Below are 22,177 nucleotides of genomic sequence, written 5' to 3'. Positions count from 1 at the left end.
CCAATCCAGGAGATGAGTGACATGTAGAATCAAACTGTCAGATGCCTCCAGCCTACATCATTACTTTCCTAGTCTGAGCCCTGGAACAGAACAAAGGAGTTGCGTGGGAGAGAGAGAGTGATTACAAATAGTGTTCTGTGCTTAGTAGGCACTCAGTAAACATTTACTGGATGTTGGACTGTGGTGGAAGCTCTCTCATAATTATTTAGGGTGCCTCCGCTGCATGGAAATCTAAACCCTAATGTCTATTTATTGTTGTTTGTGGTCAGTGGCATAACCGTGGCTGTGGTATCTGGATCCTCCCTCATAAAGCCTCTATTCAGAGCAGTACCATATGTGGTGAGGGAATGCCACAGAAAGAAAGGCTCCTTTTTCTCTTGAAGTCTGCTGTCTAGAAAATATTTTCTGAGAATAGATTTTGCTTAAGAGAGATGTGGAGGTGGGGAGTGTTAAGTCCCAGGGACAGCATGGCGTTGATTCGACTCCTTTCTTTCTGAGCCTTTTCTTTCCGATGGACCTGTTCTTTCTGAAGTTCCCCTGGTCTTTTCCTTTCTGCTGGGCACACGGATGTCGTGAACCCACCATGGCCTCAGGAATTACTTAAAACCAGGCGTATGCCTCTATTTTAATTCTGCACGGTACTCCCTGATGCTCTGTTTTCTGAGTTGGTCTCTTTTTTCCCAAAGCCATTAATGATTTGATTCTCAAGGAGGATTATATTTATTATGTCATTTGGAAATATACTTGTGGGCATTCTCATATTAGGATCAGTGGCCAATATGAGTGTCCTTTTCTTTCCTTCTTCATTTGTCTAGTCAACATACTTTGCTTTTCATTATAAAAGTAATTGTAGAAACTGGAAATTACAGAAAAGCCCACAGACTTATTAAGAAAATAAAACTCTCCTGTAAGTACAGCACCTACTGATATTTATTATCATTTTTATATATGCCCTTGCAGCTTTTTTCCTGTGTGCAAACATATATTAATATTTAAGACATCAATAAAACAAAATTAAGATTATACAAGAACATATTATTTTGCATCATGGCTTTTTTCTCTTTAAAATTTATTGACATATCTTTATTTTTGTTATAAAATACACATAACATCAAATTTGCCATTTTAATTATTTTTAAGTGTATGGTTTGGTGTCATTAAGTACATTCACATTGTCTTGCAAGCAACCATCACCACCATCCATCTCCAGAACTTTTTCATTTTCCCAGACTCAAACTGTGTATGCATTAAACTATAACTCCTCTCTCCCTTTCTCCCCTCCATCCCCCATCATTCTGCTTTCTTTCTCTTTGAATGTGACTACTCAAGTTTCTCTGTGTGATACCTTATGGAATTATACAGTATTTTTGCCCTTTTATGACTGGCTTATTTCACTCAGCATAATGTCTTCAAGCTTCATTCATGTTGTAGCACTTGTCAGAATCTCCTTTTTAAAGGGTGAATAATATTCCATTGTATGAATAGACCACATTTTGTTTATCCATTCATCCATCCAAGGATTGCTTGAATTGCTTCTTCTACCTTTTGCCTATTGTACATAGTGCTGATATGAACATGAGTGTATAAATATCTCTTCAAGTCCCTGCTTTCAATTCTTTTGGATAAATACCTGAAAGTAGAACTGTTGGCTCATATGATAATTCTATTTTTAATTTTTTGAGGAAACACCATCCTGTTTTCCATAGCTGGTGCACCATAACACATATCAATATAGCCTTAATTATTCTTCTAAAATTTAGGTTTTGATGACTTCCTGGTAGTAGTCTGTCAGATGTCTGTGTGAAAAATATTCGAGTAGTTTTCAGTGTTTCACAATCACAAGTAATGTTATGATAGACTTGAAAGTTTTAAAATCTTTATGCCCATGTTGAAAATTTACTTGAGAAAAATATCGAACATGGACTTGCTGGGTTTAAACATTTTTCAAGGATTCTGACACCACTACCAGCTTACCCTCCAGAAAAGTTCCACCAATTTACCCTCCCATCAGCAGTGGCTGGGATTGTTAGTTTCTATTACACCTTGGCATTTATTGGATTTATTTGCTAAAAATAAATAAATAATTTTTTTTTTTTTTGCCTACTTTATAATTAACATTATGCTAGATTTGCTTTATCTTTTTCTTTTTTGGGTGTAGTATTTTAAAGTAAATTATAGCTGTCTCAGCATTCTATCCTAGATTCTTCAGTATGCATTATTAAAAGAAGGATGTTTTCTTAACTAATTACCATACCATTATCACACCTAGCTTATTAACATAAATTCCTTATTATCACCTATTACCTAGTTTATATCCGATTATATAATTTGCCTCAAAGTATTGTTTTAAAGTTGTTTGGTTGACTCTGGGTTTGGGCAAGCTCCTCGCATTGCATTTGGTTATGTCTCTAAAGTTCCTCCACCTCCATCCCACCTATTTTTTAATGCTGTGATTTACCGAAGGGGATTCAGTGTTTTTAAAAGTGTGTTTATTGCCTTATCCTTTGCTCATTTTTATATTGAAGTGTGTATTTTTCTCTTTCGGTTTTAAAAGAACTCTTTATATGTTAAGGCTTATAATTTGTAAATGTTTTTCCAGTTTTTTATTTGCATTTTAATTTTGTAGGTTTTCTTTTTCCTATTTCCAAACAGATGTTTTAAACTTTTTGTAGTCGAATTTGTCACCCTTTGTATTTTTAGCCTTTTCTTTTATGCTTTGAAAGGCTTTCCCCATCTGAGATAAGGTAAAATAGTCACCTCTGTTTTTCATAGTTCATTATGATATTATTTTTCACATATACTTTTTCATCCAAATGAATTTATTTTTGTGCACAGCGTGAGTAAGGATCTAATTTAATTTTTCCCAAATAATTAACCAATTGCTTTAGCTTATTGAGATCATTTTCCCAATGATTTGAGTTGCTGTCTTCAGCATATGTTAAAAACATATATAAACCTTAGGCCTGTTTGGGGAATTTGCATTTCGTCAGTTGTTTTATTAGTCTTTTCAAATCACTCTATTTTAGCTATTGTTACATTATAATATGTTTTAATATCTACAAGTTCAAGTTTCTCTTTGCATATGTGACATCATCACAGACTGAATTATTTTGTCAGGTTCTCTCCTCCTACTCTTCTCCCCTCAGGTCCCATGAGATTTTACTAGAATCTTATCATGTAAAGTTCCTTAATGGAGAATTTCCATACTGATTCTTCCTACCCAGGAACATGAAATATCTCTAAATTCATTCAAATCACTTCGAAGTTATCTTTAGATAGACTCTTTAATTTTTTAATATTATTTTCAATGGGCTCTTTTCCTATTATGTCTTCTAACCTACTGTTGTTACTATAGAACTATTAGTTTCTACATTTTCTTTTATATTCTGTCCGTTGCTGAATTCTTAGTATAGGTTTAGATAGGTTTTTTTTTGAGTTTTCTTGGCAGACATTTATGTGATTTCTAAGACTGATAATTTTGCTCATCTTAGGAGGTAATTTTACTTTTTTTCTTGTCAGTTGCTTTGTGTACAACTTCCTGTTTTAATAGTGATGGAGTGGGTATCCTGCCCTGTCTAAATAACCAGGCTTCTAGTGATTTTCCTCCTCTGGGTGTGAGGTTGGGTGTTAGTAACATGTTTTCTTGGTTGCTTAATCTTTTTTTTTTTTTTTAAATCAGGAAGGATGTTGAATTTTTACCAAATATTTTTTAAGCAACCATTGGGATAATTATGATTTTTCTTCTTTCAATTTGTTATATTAATTTCCTAATAGTAACAAACTTAGAATTTCTAGAATTTACCTAATTGTTCATGATACGTTATTTCTTGAAAGTTTAGTTTTGTTAGACTTGCTTGTTAATATTTTATTTGGGGGTTTTCCATCTATATTCATAAGTGACGTTTGTAGTTTTGTACTATTTTTGTCAGCTTTGAAATCGAGGCTAAGCTAATTTTATACAGTCAATTGGAAGCACTTTCCAACTTCGGGAACAGACTGTATAACATGGGAATTATCTGTTCCATGAGTACAGGAAAGAGCTCACCCATAAAACCAACTGGGTCTGGCAGCTTTCTTTGAAATAATTCTTTGATGACTTTTTCAGTATTTTTCCCCATAATGATTAGTTTGTTCAACTTTTCTAATTCATCTTGTGATAATTTTGTTAATTTATATTTTCTGAGAAAATTGAGATTTTCAAATTGATTAGTATAAAGATTTTCAACAGTATTCTCATTTTCAAAATGTTTCAGTTTTTCTCACTTAAAAATTTTGATATTTGTGTGTTTTTCCCACAATTTTTTTCTTGACCAGCATAAACATTTTTGTTTTAGCTTCCATTTTTTAATTTATTTTTCACAGGACAACTTTTTGGATTCATTTATCAATTATACCATGTTTTCTAATGTCAATTTTCATTTTTAACTTAATTTGAACTTTTTTCAACCATTTGTTCTTAGATATATTATATATACTTTATCATTCAGTCAGTAAGTCATATATAGCTTTTGAGTTGAAAACTTAGTGCTTTTATTTTTGTCCTTGTCTAATAATGAAAACATTGTTGCTTTAAACTTGTCTTTGATTTTACTGCCCTAGGTATTCAGTTTTTTCTTTTAAGAAAAAGTACACAATAAATTTCTATATATGTTCACATCTGTGTAATCACCACTCAGATCAAGATAGAGAACGTTTCCAGGGCCCCAGAAAGTTCCCCATGTCTGTCCCTTTTCATTAATATCCCTTTGCCCCACCCTGAGATAACTACTATTCTGATTTCTATCACTATTGGTTAGTTTCGCCTATTCTTAAATTTCATATCAATTAAATCATATAGTATGTTTTTTTATGCCTTCTCATATAGTGTGTTTTCTTGTGCCTTCTCATATCTGTGAGATCCATCCATGCTTTTGCATGCAACGATAATTTGCTTTTTTATTGGATATAATTTCCTAATATATAAATATACCACAATTTGTTCTCCTGTTGGTGAACATTTAGATTGTTTCTACTTTTTGGCCATCGTGAGCAAAGCTGCTGTGAACACTCTTATACATGTATTTTAGAGGACACATACATGCATTACTATTGAATATATTCCTATTTAGGGGCCTCAAATCATAGGATGGGTTGTATGTTTAGCTTTAGTAGATACTGTCAGCTTTCTGCTGGTGGACCAATCTGCCATCCCATACATTCTGCTGTGTTCTGCTTTATTGTTTGTAGTTGCTGTTGTGATTTTCTCTTTCAGACCAGAGTGATTTTTTTTTAGAATACAAATAAAAGTTTAATGTATGAATTTAAGTCCTTACTATTCATAGTTCACTAAGACTAAAGGAAGACCAGATAGTTTTTTAAAACAAAAATTTCACTTTTAAAATGGCCCGACCAGATGTTATCAAAACTAACACTATAAATAACACCAAGTCCTTTAAAGACAACTATCCCAAATGTTTTTTCTTGGCATAGGTGATCTTCATGGCATGGTACATTGTGATCTTAAATCCTTGTAAAGCATCCCTGGCAGCTCTGGTCTGTCCATTATTTTCAAATCCAACAAACGCAGTGTCATAACTCCTGGATACCAAACGTACTTACTTCCGTGAAACCAGCAAACTGATTAAACAGCGTGGATAGCATCATCTTGTTAGTCTCCCTGGTAATTTATTAAGGAATATAATATAGTCTGGAGGGCTATATTATATGTAACACCAAATCCTCAGAGACGTGGGCAAACTGAGAAAGCAGTACATATAGAGATCTCCTCGATTTTTATTTTTTAATTCATCTCGTTGATATAAATCGTTATTTGGTCTGATATCCATGTTTTGGATTAAACTATTCAAATAGCCTGAGGCCAGTGCCTCATCCTGTAAGAAGCTCAGAGATTTAGGAGGATGTTTTCTGAGTTTCTCAAGGCTTCTGTTGTTTATGGCGGTGGCTGCAGCTCCTGCTGCTCTTGCTGACACCAGCTTCAGCACTCTTGAGTGTGTGGCCGGGTTGAGTAGTAAGGCACATCAGATCAGAATCTGATAGAATGTGGATTGTAATAGGGCAGTGGGTTGTTTTTTCTTAGAGAAACAGATCTTTGAGGATGACAATGGCATAGCTGATATACATAGTATTCCAGACATGTTTCATAAAATCAAGGCTATTTCTGGTGATTATAAATCTGTTGTATAGAGAAGTTAAGAATGTGTAGACTCTGGAATCAGACTACCTGGGTTTAAATCCTGATTTCACCAGCTTTGTGACATCTGGCAGTCACATAACCTCTCTTTGCTTCTATTTCCTTTCCTGTAAAATGTTGTTTAGAGATGAAATGAGCTAATAACAGTACAGGTACACACATAAATGCTATATAAGTTGTAATAGTAGTAGTAGTTATTCTGTCTGCTCTGATACTTTTCCTCCCAAAGACTGGGAGATTCGAATCCCAGAGATGGACAACAGAGACCCTATTTCCCAATGTGGGACCTCCTTGCCTAAATGGGAGGCAGCTCTGAGGTTGTTCCGAGAAAGAATTCTAAGACCGGACAAATGCAAAAGCTTTGTGGGTTGTGGAGCGGGGAGGCTGATAGTAATGTGGGACGTTTGAGCACTAAGATCTTGGTGGCTGCATTCCTTGGGAGCTGTTGAGCTGGAAATGTTTCCAGAGTGATGTTTAAGTATGAATTTGGTCACGCAGGGTAGTGGGTCACAGTACATTAGGTGACTCTTCTCACTGTGGCCTGGTTTTCCTGAAACTACTTTTCCTGAGAAACGGCCTGATGGGTGGTGGTTATCCTACCTGATGTTTTTCTCTTCCATGAGACTTCCTTCCTTCTTTCATTTGCTCCCTTGTTTTCCCTGGGTGGACTTGGAAGTTGACTGGGAAACTCAGCTGGTGTTTTGTGCCTTCCCCTGGCAGAGGGCTGCTGTCGTGGAGGGTCTTACTAAGACCTGCAGTTGCATAATGGCCAGCCTTCGCTAACTTTCTGTGGGGACATTGACCTGGTTGTGGCTGCAAAGAAGATTCGCTTGACCAAAGCTGCTGGTTTGGCTCTTAAGGACAACTAGAGTCATCTCTGTGTGGAAGCCAGATTTCGAGATTGAATATTGATTATTAAAAACTTTTTTATTAGGGGAATTTTCAAACATCATCTCCATTCCCCAGCTTCAGTAGTTATCAGCATCTTTCATCTGTACCAATCCATTGGATGATCTTAATTTCTTTCTAAATTGGTAGCAGCTAGGGCCCAAGACTCAGTTTTCTCTTGGAGCTCTCTTTAGCAGCTGGCCCCACTGACACTGCAGACCTTGGCACAAACAGATTGTCCTACTTTCAAAGGAAGGAAATGTAACTTCAAGTAGCCTTTTATAAAAACTTATTTATTTATTTTTACAGTAGAAAAGAAAAGTTTTATTAGAAGGGAAAGTACATTCTCAGACATGGAAGTGAGCCTGAGCAAGAGAAGCATGGCTCAAAAGGCCACAACTTCTTTATTTTAAAATAATTTCGGATTCAGAGAAAAGTTACAAGAATGAACAAAGAACTCCCCATACCCTTCACTTAACTGTTTATATTTTGATTCATTTATTTTAACATCGTCTCTGTCTGTACATAATGTAAAAATTTTCTGGATTATTTTAGAGGATATGACAAACCTTGTACTTCTGCATCCCCAAAGATTTGTCTATTTCCTAAAAAGAATCTTCTTACGTAATCACTGTACAATGAACTAAATCAAGAAATTTAATATTTTTATAATACTCTTATCTAATTCAGATTTTCCAGTTGTAATCATGCACTGAAAGTGAATTTTTCTCCTGGTCCAGGATCCCATGCAAGATTGTACATTGCATTTAGTTGCCATGGGACCAGTTGAACTGGGACCAGTTGAACTGGGACTAGTTCCTCGGCCTATTTTTGTCTTTCATGAGACTGTCATTGTTGAAGAGCACAGGCCAGTCTTTCCATAGAACCCCCCCTCTCTTTGGCTTTGTCTGGAGTTTTCTCATGCTTAGATTCAGGGCATGCATTTTTTTCCAGGTACGCTTCAGAAGCGATGTTGCTCCTCAGTGCATCATATCAGGAGGCACCTGACTTTGCTTGTTTTAATATTGATGACATTAACTTTGGTCATTTGGTTAAGGTGATGTCTGCCATGTTTCTCCACTGTAAAATTATTGTTTTCTCTTTATAACTGAGGAGTAATTTATGGAGAGGGTGAGTGAGATTATGCAAATATCTGTTCCTTATCACAACATTCACCTACTAGTTTTTGCATTCATTAACGTTTATTAATGATTTTTGTCTGATTTTTGTCATTGCAGTTATTATTGTGATGTTGCAAAAAAAATTTATTTTCCAATTCTATCATTCCTTCTACATGTATTAGTTGGCATACTACTACAAGACAGAGCTTTTCCTTCTCATAGATTTTTATTTTATTCAGTGGGTTATCATTAGTTACTGCCATTATTCTGATGTTTGAATTATCCTTGATTTGTTCATTGGCTGCCTCTTTAAGCTTGCTCCTGTAGCCTTTTGACATGCCCATCATATATCTTTTCCCAAACATAATCCAGTATAAATAGGATTTCCTATGTGATAAAGCTGGCATTTAAAATTAGAAAAGGTAAACAATACATTAGGACCCACAGCTAACCCAGTGGTTTTCAAAGTGTGGTCCCTAGACCAGCAGCATGGGCATCACCTAGAAACATGTCAGAAGTGTGAATTCCAAGGCTTTATTTTAGAACTGTAGAATCAGAACTCAAGGCCCAGCAATCTGTGTTTTAACAAGCCCTGTAGGAGGGTCTGATGCACGCTCAAGTCTGAGAACCACTAAGCTACCACTTGGGAAAAAATTAAGTTAGATACCTTTGTTATACCAACACTTACGATGGTTTTCTTTATTTAATTTTTTAAACATATAAACTTTTGTTCAATCTGGAGTTTATTTTGGTAAATGATGTGGTACATGGATCTAGTTGTATTTTTTTCTAACGAGTTTTATACATTCTCAGTGTTCTCATTAGAGGTAGTGTCAACATCAGGATGGATGTATCTACTCTTACTGCCCTTGTTCAAAAACTTTCTTGGCACTCGAGCCTTCATTTTTCCTGACAGACTTTATGTATATGCACACTTGCACACACACACACACAGACATGTAACTATCTATTTCTATGTCTCTTAAACACCATGAGTTCTCTTTTCTGTCCCAAATGTGTCTCCTCGATTAAAAAAAAAAAAAAAAAGAGAGAACAAACAGCTCCTTATTTATTTGAAACTCTTATAAGCAGAGAGTTGTTACCGTGGTTTGCGCTACAAGAACAGATAGGCCAGTCACGAGGAGAGCTCCACCTTCCCCCGCTTCCATAAGGATGGAGTGTTCTGGTGGGTGGGCTGCGCGCCTGGAGAAGGCATGCCTGACAGACAGTGCATGCATTTATTTTAAAGTAAACACAGTGCTGTTTTTCCAGTTTTCCAACGGCAAGATAAACAAAACTACTGATCTTTGGAACTAGAGTCAGAGAGAGAAGAGGGAAAGTGAAAAATAATTGCTTTACAGTTAAAACATTTTTAAATTTAAATATGAAAAATTATTCACTGTTTCTTCAGTTAAGGAGGAGGTGGGCAAAAATGAAAGGGACAGTCCTGTAAGCTGGTAGGAAGATATTATTTAGGACATAGCTATAAACTCTAGTGCCTTGAATAGGCTTGATGATAGATTTAAATGGTGAAACCAGTTCTGCATAGCCAATTAGTTATTTTTATGAAACTAGTAAAATGCAAAAATCTAGTTTTTTCAGTCTCATGGAATGCTCACAGGAAATTTCTGAGAAGTTTTCTCTTCCCAAATTGAAAATATTAATACTTCTTTTTTTGATTATAAAAGTAACATATGTTCCTAAAACTGAAAATATTATTGCTACTTTTTCTGATTATAATTATTTCATGCTTATTGAAAAAAGACAAAAAATATTCTGAGTGCTTGGTTGACTTCATGATGTCTGTGTGTGTGTGTGTGTGTGTGTGTGTGTGTGTGTGGATAAATATAAACTTATTCAATCTTCCTGCATAACTATGAGATAGTTTATATCACCATCTCCTTTGCCGAGAAAGTGCTGGCAGATGTTATATAAGTTGCCCACGGCCATGCAGTAGCTTATGGCAGAGTTGGGATTTAATCCAGGCCTTTTGGTCTTAGAGCTTTTGCCTGTAATCTCTACATATACCGCTTTCTAATGGAGAAGGCTAAAATCACTTGGAATTCTGTTATTCAGAGGTAACTGTTAATATTTTGTTATATATCCACTAAGCTGCTTTTTTTTGGTATGTAAATTATATATGTATGTGTGCGAGTATATATAACTTTTCCCCCCCCAAAGTGGAAACTCACTTGCTTTTTTTCACCCAGTTTTTTCCACTGCTATGAAAGTAGATAATTTTTAATGGCTACAGTAGTTTTTTTTTTTTTTTTTTTTGCTATGAATGCACCATAGTTTAACCAATCTTTTATTGTTGGCTATTTCTGTTTTTTATTATTATTACATTTATCAGGGTAACATTGGTTGATAACATTATATAAGTTTCAAGTGTACTGTTTTGTAATACTTCATCCGTATATTGCATTGCGTACTCACCACCCAAAGTCTAGTCTCCTTCCGTCACCATATATTTGATTCCCTTTTACCCTCTTCATCCTCCCCCACCCTCTGGTAACTCCTCTGGTAACCACCATACTGTCATCTGTTCTGTGAGTTCATTGGTTTTGTTTGTTTGTTCATTTATTGCTTTCTCTTTTATATCCCATATGTGAGTGAAATCATATGGTTCTTGTCTTTTTCTGTCTGACTTATTTCACTTAGCTTGATAGTCTCAAGATTCATCCATGTTGTGGCAAATGGCAATATTTGATCATTTTTTTGTGTGTGTGTCCGAATAGTATTCCATTGTATATATGTACCATATCTTTATCTAACAGTTATTTCCATGTCTTGGCTATTGTGAATAATGCTGCAGTGAACATAGTGGTACATATATCTTTATGAATAAATGTTTTCAAGTTTTTTGTGTAGATACCCAGGAGAGGAATTTCCGAATCATATGGTAATTCTATTCTTAATTTTCGGGGAAATTCCATACTGTTTATATTCCAACCAGCAGTGTGCAAGGGTTTTCTTTTCTCCACATCCTCTCTAACACTTGTTATTTCTTGCCTTATTGACAATAGCCATTCAGACAGGTGCAAGGTGGTATCTCATTGTGGTTTCGATTTGTGTTTCCCTCATAACTAGTGAGGTTGAGCATCTTTTCATAAATCTGTTGGCCATTTGTATGTCTTCTTGGGAAAAGTTTCTGTTCAGATCCTCTATCCATTTTTAATTGGATAGTTTGTTGTTGAATTGTATGAGTTCTTTATATATTTGGATATTAGCCCCTTATGGTACGTATTATATGCAAATATATTCTCCTATTTCGTCAGTTGCCTTTTTATTTTTTGATGGTTTCTTTTGCTGTGCAGAAGCATTTTGGTTTGACTAGTACCATTCATTTATTTTTGCTTTTCCTTCCCTTGCCTTTGGAGTCAAGCTCACAAAAACCCTTCTGAGACCAAAGGCCATAGTTTATAAGCCAGACTTTTTGGTAAATTCGTGTATGATATTTTTGTGCTTTTTTCTTCTTAAGGTAGTAAATTTTTAGGCCTGCAATTACTGGTTCAAAAGGCAGGTGCATTTCAAGTTTTTTGATGCCTGTGGCCTAGGTCTACTGCAAAGACTGGTGTTGCTGGTTCCCTTATGTTTAGTGGCACTGGGCATTGTCAACCTTGTAACCTCTGCTGGTCTGTTCAGAGGTGAAAGTCATTTCTGTTGTTTTAATTTTCATTTCTTTCCTCCTCTTCATTTCCTCTTGGGGAACTTCAAAGTAGCCTTTTGCCCTCACTGCCCTCACTGCCTGGCTGCAATTCCTTGTACCAAGGTCACCAGTCATCCTCATGTTGCTAAATCCAGTGGTTAATGTTCATCCTCAACTCACTTGCCTTAGAGATTGGATACAACAAATTGATCTGTCTCTGACAGACTGTTTTTACTTGATTTTCAGGCCACCACAGTATACTGGTTCTCTATCTTTCTGGTCACTCTTTTCCTTTCTTTCTTTCTTTTTTTTTTTCCCGTGTGGTCACTCTTTTTTAATCTCCTCTGCTGATTTCCTCTTTGCTAGTCTGGAAACACTGGCATGCCCCCAGTTGGCTTAGTCCTGCATCCACTTGTTCATTTACATCCCTTCCTTTCATGATCTAATCTAGCCTCGTGCCCTTAAAATTGGTTTGTACACCTCTGCCCTGCAGCCTAGGCCTCTCTCCGGCTTCCTCCTTCTGAGGCAATGGCAATCCTCTGTTGCTCAGACTAAAAACCTTTGTGTCCTCTTTGACATCACTTTTTTCTGTTACAACCTATGTTCAGTCTGTCAGCAAGTCCTACCCACATCACCTTCAAGATATATTTGAGGATCTGATCTGCCCGTTTCTCACCATGACTGTGGCACGTAAAAGTCACCATTCACTTCTCAACTTTTGGGAGGCAAAGTCTCCTTAAATGGTCTCCATGCATCTGCCTTTGTCTTGCTACAGTATATTTTTGAACTAGCAGCCAGAATAGTCCAAACTGTAAGTAAGGTTATATCACTCCTCCAGTGGACTCAGAGTAAACACTACTAACATCCTTCCCTACTGTGCCTTCCCTACTGTGCCACTGCTCTGTTACCTTGTCCTAACCTATTCCTTCCCTCTCCAGACCCCCTTCTAGCCCACACACCACCTTATTGTGCTTCCGCTTGCTGCTGCTCTTGCCTCAGGGCCTTTGCCCTGGCCTTACCTTCTTCCTGAAATACTCTTCCCCATGTGTCCCCATGGCTTGCTCCCTCACCCCCTTCTAGTCCACCCAGATGTCATGTCTGTCATCATGTCCATCGGCGAGGCCTTCCCTGACCAGACTGTCTATTTAAAAAGTGTGCAATTCAGTGATTTTTAAAAAAATTTACTGAGTTATGCAATATAAACATTAACTTTTCTGTCACTCCAGTTAAGATCCCTCAGGCCCATTTATAGTTCATTCCCATTCCTACTCCCCAGCCTCTGGCAACGACTAATCTGCTTTCTGTTTCCATAGACTTGCCTTTTCTGGACATTTCATACAAATGGAATCATATAATATATGGCCTTGACCAAACTATCTTAATTGTAACTTCTCTCTATCTAACATTTCTTATTTCCTTTCCCTGCTTTATTTTCTTTTTAGCAATATCCCCATATAATACTATATATTCTTTTTGTTTATCTCACTTATTATCCTCTACAATGAGAATATAAGGTCTATTGGGGCAGGCATTGTTTGGTTTTTGTTCACTCCTGTGCATCCCTCTACCCCTGTGCCTAGAACACAAAGAAGACACTAATACACACACACACACACACACACACACGCAGTATGTTATATATTTTTATATATTACATTGAATTAGATTAGTGATGATGAACATCTTTTCTTGTGACTTAGGTTTTTATGGCCAGTGTTGTGGTTCACCTATAAGGCAGAGGTGTGACCAGGGTAGTGCTGAGTTGCCACCCTGGGGAGCCATTGTGCTGAGTCTGTCCCAGCCTCCAAATGTAAGCCTTTGTTTCGTTTTGCCCCATCCGGTCGCAGTTATTTCAGTGACTTCTGTTTTCTTGATTGGCACCAGATGCCAGGCGTTGGGATTTAAAACTGTCTTTAATAGTCTCTGAAAAGCTCTCTGTATGTTGCTTTCCATCATTCTGCACCTCAGGCAGATATGGCCAAGCCAGAACCTCAAGGAATTCCTGAAGAAGCCAAAAGCCACCCCCTTTCTCAATCCCACAACCTCAGCTTCTCAAAGTTACAGCCGGACCCAGTACATGGCTTCGGTGTCAGTGGAGAGCTGTTTGAAAGAAAAGGTCCTTTTAGCCAGGAGTCTCAAAAACAAACACATAGGCCCCTGCAACGAATATTAAAACAGACCTCCCTTCTATGTCACCAGCTGAGAGGCTGCTCTGTGAAACCTCACTTGAAGAAAGAAGAAAAGCTTTCTGTCAGGAATTCCTTCCTCAGTACGTGGCTGCCTCCATGTTGCCTGGGGTTTACTGCTGCCTCTAGAGTCTTCTGTGTGGGTATTGGCTTTGGGAATCGGTCAGCCTCATGGGAACCCGTATTTGAGCCAAGAGTGATTCCACTCCTCCGAACATGAATGTATGCCAAGGCTGTTCCCCTTTTTCTAGAGGTATATTGCGACATTTTGTGTTTTAGTCCATAGTAAGTGGTCAAGACATCTTCCCCCTCTTTTTTTCCTTTTTAGATGTAAGAATTTCTCAATGTTGGACCAGGGTTTCATGTGAGAGGAACTTCTTGTCTTCTTTATAGGACATTTTCATAGGGTTGGGAGACCTCTCTGGAGCAAGAGAAGGGTGTGAAGCTTTTTGATCACACACCTGGCAAGATGCTGAGATGTGGTGGTAGCATGGCCAGTGGGCCTGGAATTTAGTATCTAGAGAGGAAAACAGACAGACATAAACAGATAACTGGTGCAGACTGTTCCAGTTGTGACAGATATGATGAAGGAAAGTGCAGGGCGCTCTGTGATTGCATCTCTGGAGACTTAACCTAGCCTGGGGTGGGGAGGATGTCAAGGAAGGTTTGCCCGAGAAAGTGACACTAGGACTCCAGAAGGATGAGATGGGATTGGCCAGGCCAACAGGAGAAATGCATTCCAGGCTGAGGGAACAAACAGCATGTGGGAAGCTTTGAGGCAGGAATGAACTTGGTGTCATCAGGTTACATGGAGAAGGCCCTTGGGCCAGCTGGACCTGGTGAGCGAGAGGCTGCTCAGGACGATGACCATAAGTGGCAGGGAGGAGGCGCTCGAGCAGCGTTGCCCAATAGAGAGAATGTGAGCCATGTAGGTGATTTCAAATTTTCTAGTAGCCACATTTAAAGAGCAAAACCTAAAACAGGTAAAATTAATTTTAATAATAGATTTTATTTAGTCCAATACATCTAAAATGCAATTATTTTAATATATTATCAATGTAAAGAAAACTATTAATGAGATGAGATACTTTACATTCTTTTTTTTGGGGGGGGGGGGTATCAAGTTTTTAAAAACCCAGGTGTTACTTACACTCAGTACAACTACATTCAGACTGGCCACATTCCTAGTGCTCAGTGGCCACGTATGGCTTGTGGCCCCAGCAATGGACAGTGAAGAGCTAGGGGTTAAGTTACTCAAGGAAGACTTGGGAAACTTTTCTTCCAAATCAAGTTATTGTTAGTGTAGGACTGTACTGTTTGTACATTTCTAGAACCTTCTTCCATCCCCCTTAAACCTGTCCCATGGAGGTGTTGTGCTACTCGTACTGTTTCTAATCAGCCAGATAGTCTTCAGCTTCTAAGCTGACAGCTGTTATAAGCATGGAATGGTGGCCTTGCACAGAGCCCAGAATTGATGATAGGAAAATGAGACTGTTGCCTGGATATGAGCTGTTTCCTCCTCCTTGCCCCCTCCCTCCCCAAAACAACCCTGAAACATTTCGTCTGTTGTTTGCGCCTCTGCTTTGCACCAGTTATTTGAGAGTGGCTCCTGCTTGATTGCCCATTCCTGTCTCCCAGGTTCCCCCAGGGGAGACTCTGTGGCTGCTGGAATCGTATTAGGATCAAACCTCATTTATCTCATCTGAGTGTTTTATTTTCCCTTTTCCTTTGGTCTCCTAGGATTCTAGGAGTGTTTTTCTTAGAGTAGGAGACTTGTTCTTGTAGGAGAGTTGGTGTGTTGGGAGGGAAAGTGATGCTGGACCAGAGTAAGAACGCCGCAATTACACGAGCAGTGCACTTAGTGCCACTTTTAGGTACGTAGTGGGGATTTTCACTTTAGTATCAGGCCCAACCTGGGGAATGCAGTTTATTATGTGCAGGATAGCAAGGCACACATTTCTCAGAATATGATGTCTATGTCTTTCCTTCCTCCCTCCCTTAATTAATTAATGTTTATTTGCACATGTATTAATGAATTCATTCTCTCCAACAGTGCACATTAAAGGCTGAATTTACCTTGAACGTACCCCTCCCTCAAACCCTCTTCAATGGATAATTACTTCTGTATACATTTCAAAAGATTCATGGAATACATTAAGTGAAAAATTAAAGGGCACAACTTTCAGTTTTAGAATGAAGCCAATTCGGCACATGTAGTTTATCTGTGTTGGTGCTGGTGTTTGCAGGTGTGACGACTTCTTACACAGTTGTCCACAGTGAGTCATGTCATGGGGAAGGGATGTGGCATGTGCATGTGTATGGGGAAGGTGTCATATTTTACCTTTCTGTATTGTAATGAACATGTTATTATTTTTTTAAAAATTTAAGTTAATATTACTTTTTGTGAAGATAATATTAAAAAATGGGAAAAATTTTAAACTTTTTATTATGGGAAATTTCAAACATAAATAAAAGTAGAGAGAATAGTATAATGAACCATCCTATAATGAACCATTACCCACTCTCAACAATGATGAGCACATGTCCAGTTGTCTTTCATCTTTAGCCTCCATTTTTTTGAGGTATATTTGAAAGTAGATCTTACACATCATGTCATTTTACTGTAAGGTCTGCTGTATACATTTCTAACTAATCCAGAAATTAAGAAAAAAAAAAAATGTATCCACTATACAGATAATGGGAAAAAAAAAAACCCCTTTATTTCATAATTTTACTCTTCAAACACACTATTATTTTTCCTGGTTCATTTATTTATTTGCCTCTAAATGTTTTTACTAGGTTTTAATAATAAGGTGCATCCTATAAGCTTCATGTTCTCTTTTTTTAACTTAACATTGTAGTATGAATAATTTTCACATTGTCGTATACTCATTATAATCATTAGTCCAGATCTTAATCGTGGCATAATATTTCAGTCTTCTGATCATAATTTTTAAAAAGCCATTTTTTTAAAACGGGAATTTTTTAAAAAGTAGAATCTTAGTCATAAAAATTCTTTTCTAGCTGAGCATCTACACTTTGCTATTCAAAGACCACTTTAAAGGAGAGTAGTTCATTGAAAGCCTGCCTCTGTGGAGCAGGCCCCGATCCTGTAACAGGGAGTAGTAGCTGGTCCTTAGGCTCCCTAAGGGCATAGAGAATGGATGAGCTGTTAGAGCAAGCGGCCTGCCTAGGAATAACTGTTAATGGGTGATGAGGACTTTCCATCTCCTCAGGAAAGAGGAGCTCTGTCAACAAGGCAGCTGGTAAGTGATGTGAACTGACAGTTTATTCTAAAGACTTAACTTTCTCAGATCTACATTTATTTCCCCTACATTACTTTAAATTAAAAACAAATATGCTAGGGCTTGACAGACTTGAGATTTATCAAGACAGATGAGGTCTTTTGTACCTTGCGTTAATGGGACCCTCCATTAGTTCAAGAGAGACTCTGTCTATAATGTATCTTATTAGAGGATGACTTTGATGAATAGCCAATTCTGAAGTGTGTGGGCATGTGCATTTTTTTTTTTTCCATAAGTAAAGAAATACATGTGTAGCTGTATGGGCTTTGGCCATGGATCACAGGGACCCTGAATCAAGAGAAATAAGGACGATTATGATTGATGGATCTGTCATGTACCGAAATGAAATGCATGTGCCCAATTTCTCCTCCCTCTTTACTGTGGTAGGAGAGAAGCTGTCCTCCTTCCTCCTGTGGACTCTATCCATGCTTTGGAGCCCACCTTTTCTTGCCTTCTCAGGAGTCCTTCCTGATTTTCCTTCTACCTCTCTGACTGTTCTGTCTTCTTTGCAAGGTCATCTTCATTTGTTGACTAATAACTGTGAGAGTTTCCTACCATTCCATCCTCTTCAGTGATCCCATTCCCACTATACTTCCTCTTTGTGAATAACCGCCATGTGCAGGTGACCCACAGATTTGAAACTCCAGCCTATACATTTCTCATGAGCTCCAGATCCCGTACCTGATTACTGCCTTGCTGTCTCCTCATGGATATGTCAGAAATCCCTCAAAATCAGCATGTCCAAATCTGAACTTATCACCTCTTTCCCGCACTTGATCCTCTTCCAGTATTTTATATTTCAGTGTATAGATCCTCCATTTTTTCAATTAAGTAAGTTAGAAACCCAAGATTCATCTTTGATACCTTCACCCCTCTTGGCCATCCTTTTTGCTAATCTATGTTCAAGTTTTCTTGTTTTTCACTTTTGCAAGTCTGCCCACTTCTTTCATCCCTGTCTCTGATGCCCTAATCTTTTCCCGTGGCTTCCTGTCTGCTCTACCTATATCTACCCTTACTTTTGTTCAGTCTGTTTTCCACCCAAAGCAGATCTTGTCACACTTTGATTAAAAACCTGAATTACCATGGTGCTTCTCTTAGGATAGGAAAAAACTTCAACATGGTGGGCCCACAAGGCATTACGATATCTGTCCACTGTGTATCCCATTCGGATCACATTCCTTTCCAGCCCCATTCATCTCTATTCAGTTTCCTGAAAGCATCTAGCTCATTATGCCACAGGGCCTTTGCACATGATATTTCCTCTGCCTGGAATGGTCTTCCTCCCCGACCCACCCCAACCTGCTAGCTGTCTGCCTGAAACTGAACATCCCAGCTGAGGAGTCAGTTCCTCAGGGAACTTTTCCTGATGCTATGACCAGGCTCGATATCAAGCTGTTCATGGGACCATAGATCTCTTACATGAAATCTGTGTCACAGTTGCAACTTTACATTTCTCTGTGGGGTGATTTAGTTACTTCTTTTTCTCCCACTAACATGTGAGGTTCTTAAAAGCAGAGACTCTCTATTTTCATTCTTCATTATAACCCAGCCTCTAGCACAGTGTCAGGCAGATAGTGTGCACTCAGAAAATGCTTCTTGAATGAATGAACAAGAAAGAGAGAAAGAGAAAAGTTTACAAAATGTCTTTGTGAGTGAAGGTATCTTCTCTGGAGGAGTTAATGAAACCCCCAGTAGACCAAAACTTTAATTTAGAGATGATGAAGGCGGAACCCCAACAGCAGCACAAAAAAAAGCGTCAAGGCCAAGGTAGACTCTTCCTTATACCCTGTGTTCTGGGAGGACCCTGCCAAGGTGTGAGTGATGGGAGCCTAGGGGAAGTGGGGTGAAGCAGAGTCAACATTGGTACCCCAACAAGTATTCCAGTGTTTATAACCTGATGCTAGTTTGGTAGACAAGACTTTCTCTTGTTAGGCTCTGGGTAAGGTTGGAAGCCAAAGAAACATCGTTAACAGTAAATCCTGGAAGCCTCTGGCTTCCTTTACCGTGAAGAGAATGTGAAAGAGCTTTCTCTTTAAGCCTGGGGTAGACTCCAGCCTGTGTGTGTCTGAGTTATGGAGAACTGGGGAATGGAAAAGAGACTGTTTACTCTCTGCCCTTCTGGAATTTCCTCCGGTTCCGTTCTTCTGTGCACCAGTGTTTCATAGCTATGTGTAGAATGAACACTGACCTGTTAATGAATGCCCTGCTTATTTTCACTTTCTTTTGATGGGCCTATGGGATTGTGGGCAGAGGGAGGCAGGAAGAAGGAGGTTTGTTGAGCAGCTCTGTTAAAGCCAAATCAATCACATCTTCATTGGGCTTCCAAGACTCTTGACCCAACAGTACTTGGTTTTCTTTAAAAGTGTCCTATTTTTGTGTCTTGTGTTATTTTACTCAAATTTCCAGATAAATCCTTACATTTATATTTTGAGTTAGGAAGAAAAAAAATGATCTTTCCTTTTAAAAGGTATACATATGTACATGCATGCGCCATTTGTTGGTATGAGAACTACAAGGGACAGTGATGACAAAAGATTTTGAAGTGGAAAGTCCTTTCATAGACTACCGTGAAACCGTCCAGGCAGGCATTCTGGCTTTCATAACTGAAGGGCATTATGTGGCATGGTTTGCCAGTTACAGTTTATGTAGTTTTTCCTTTTGTTGGAGTAAGGAAGGCAACGTTCACGTCCCTTTTATCTCTACGTATTAGTACCATACACGAAAAATGTAAAAAAAGTGTCCAAGGCAAGAAAGGGAAAAAGTAACTCTTAGAAAAATATTACTTACCCTATTACATGTAACATCTCTTCCCAATAGGAAATTATTAACCTGAAGCCACTTGCAATTTGGAGGCTTTAAAGTAAGGAAAAGTAAGAGTAGGAGGTATGCTGTAAGCATCTTGACTGGTATATTTTCTGTCTTTTTTTGTATTTCAGACTATATATAATATTGAATTCTCATACTTTTTTTTAGTTAGTTTACAGTCAGCGTTTGTGCCTGGGACGTGCTGGCTTGGAAAAAATTATAGAAACTGTCAAGCATTCAAAAACATGGAAAGAATAGTTTGTGGATCCCAGTGTGCCCACTTCCCCGCTCCACAGCCATGAGAGGAATAGCCATTTCTGTTTCATCTGAGTTATTTTTACATAAATCCCAGACACATATCATCTACAAATATTTCAGTATGTATTTCTAAAAACCATAACCTTAATATTAATTTCATACCTAAAAGACTTAATGGTAATTACTTTAATACCATCAAATATTCAGTCAGTTTTTACATTTCCTCAGGTGTCTGATAGTTTGTTTCTGTTCACCACTGGTTTGTTTGAATCAGGATCCAAACAAGAGAGATGTGTCTCTGAAGGCTCTTTTAACTGATGGGTTCTCCTTCCTCTTTATCCCTTGAAATTCATCGTTGAAGAAACTGAGCAGTTTGTCCTATATTTTCCCACATATTGGGTTTTGCTGAATTGCGGTTTAACATGCTCCTCTGTCCCTCTGTGTTCCCTGTAAACTCATTGGTAGATTTGGAGGTTTCATCTGATTTGGGTTCTTTTTTTTTTTTTTTCTTCGTGATGGGGTGATGTATGCTTCCATCAGGAAGCACCTAATGTCTGCTTGTCTCTCTTGGTATGCCACCCTTTGGAGGGATCTCCTGGCACGGTTCTTGAGAATTTCAAAATTCATTTCCCCTAGATTCTAATACTCAGCCTACTGCTGTCAGCTGACCTCCATAAAGCAGCACTACAAAGTATTGGTAACCAGTGGGTACTTATGACAGGAGGGAACATAACCAAAGAAGTGTGTTAGCTGATTGCTGAAGTTAGCATAAGCTCAGGACTTTGGCTTTCTTGGTGGAACTAAAGTCTCTTGCCAGAGGAATATTTTCATTATATATGTTCCACTTGGTTGTAATGGAATCCGACTTCCTCCAGCCATGCCGTAAATTGGTGCTTTTTTCAGCTCCTGCCTGTGATTTGCCTCAAGCTTTGATTCCAGGAGACCAGTGGGCCTGTGGGGCCTGGCCGATGTGCTCAGGAAGGTGTGGTGGGGAAGTGGGTCATGGCTCTTTGCTAATACGTGTTGTGGAGGAGGCCGTGGTAGAGTCTCCCTTAAGCACCGTATTCTCGGAAGACACCACCATTGCCTTGGTGCTAGCCACTGTCTATGCCCTCCTGGAATGTCGCAGTGTCCTCCTACCTGGTCTTGTCTGCTTCAGCCCTTGTTCTCCTGTGCTGGAGTGATTGTGTTACAACTTGAGTCATGTCCCTTCCTTGCTCTAAACCTTTTAATGGCCCCCAGTCTCACACAGAATACATGCCAGAGGCCTTGCTAGGGCCCAAAGGCCTTCCCTGTGGGCTCTGGCAACTGACTTCCCTCATTGCTTCTCTCTTCCCTCATCTCCTCCAGCCACAACGGCCTCCCGGCCAGTCCTCAGACCTGCTAGGCTTGCTCCCACCTGGGGCCCCTGTGCTTCCTTCTCTCTCTGCCTCACCCTTCTTTAAATCTTCGCTGAGTTGTCATCTTCTCTGGAAGACTTTCTCACCACCCCAAACCCTCCTCCCATCTCTAGCACTTTCCATCCCTTTGCCTTGTTCATTTTTTTTTTTTTACTGCATTTACCACCTTCTAACAGCTTATGCAGTTTACTTAAAAAAGCATTGCACGGATTTTTGTCTGTTTTGTTCCTGTGGAATCTCTGTGGCTAGAATCGTTGGTGCTCAATACACATACATGAACTGCAGGGCTACAGACAAGAGCAGGGCCCGACGAGGTTGAGAGTAGCTGGTGAGCTTCTTATGCTGAATGTAATTCTAGTTATGGAAGTCAACCTA

General features: G+C 38.5%; 1 protein-coding gene across 3 annotated transcripts in view; it reads left to right on the top strand.

Moving 5' to 3' along the window:
* Positions 1-22,177, top strand: part of WWP2 (WW domain containing E3 ubiquitin protein ligase 2) — a 123,395-nt gene that overhangs the window by 25,833 nt on the left and 75,385 nt on the right. The window lies entirely within an intron of this gene.

Source organism: Rousettus aegyptiacus, unplaced genomic scaffold, assembly GCF_014176215.1.
Source record: "Rousettus aegyptiacus isolate mRouAeg1 unplaced genomic scaffold, mRouAeg1.p scaffold_m13_p_14, whole genome shotgun sequence".
Taxonomy (NCBI): Eukaryota; Metazoa; Chordata; class Mammalia; order Chiroptera; family Pteropodidae; genus Rousettus; species Rousettus aegyptiacus.
Note: the sequence above shows the minus strand (reverse complement) of the source record. Positions and strands in the feature narration are given on the sequence as shown.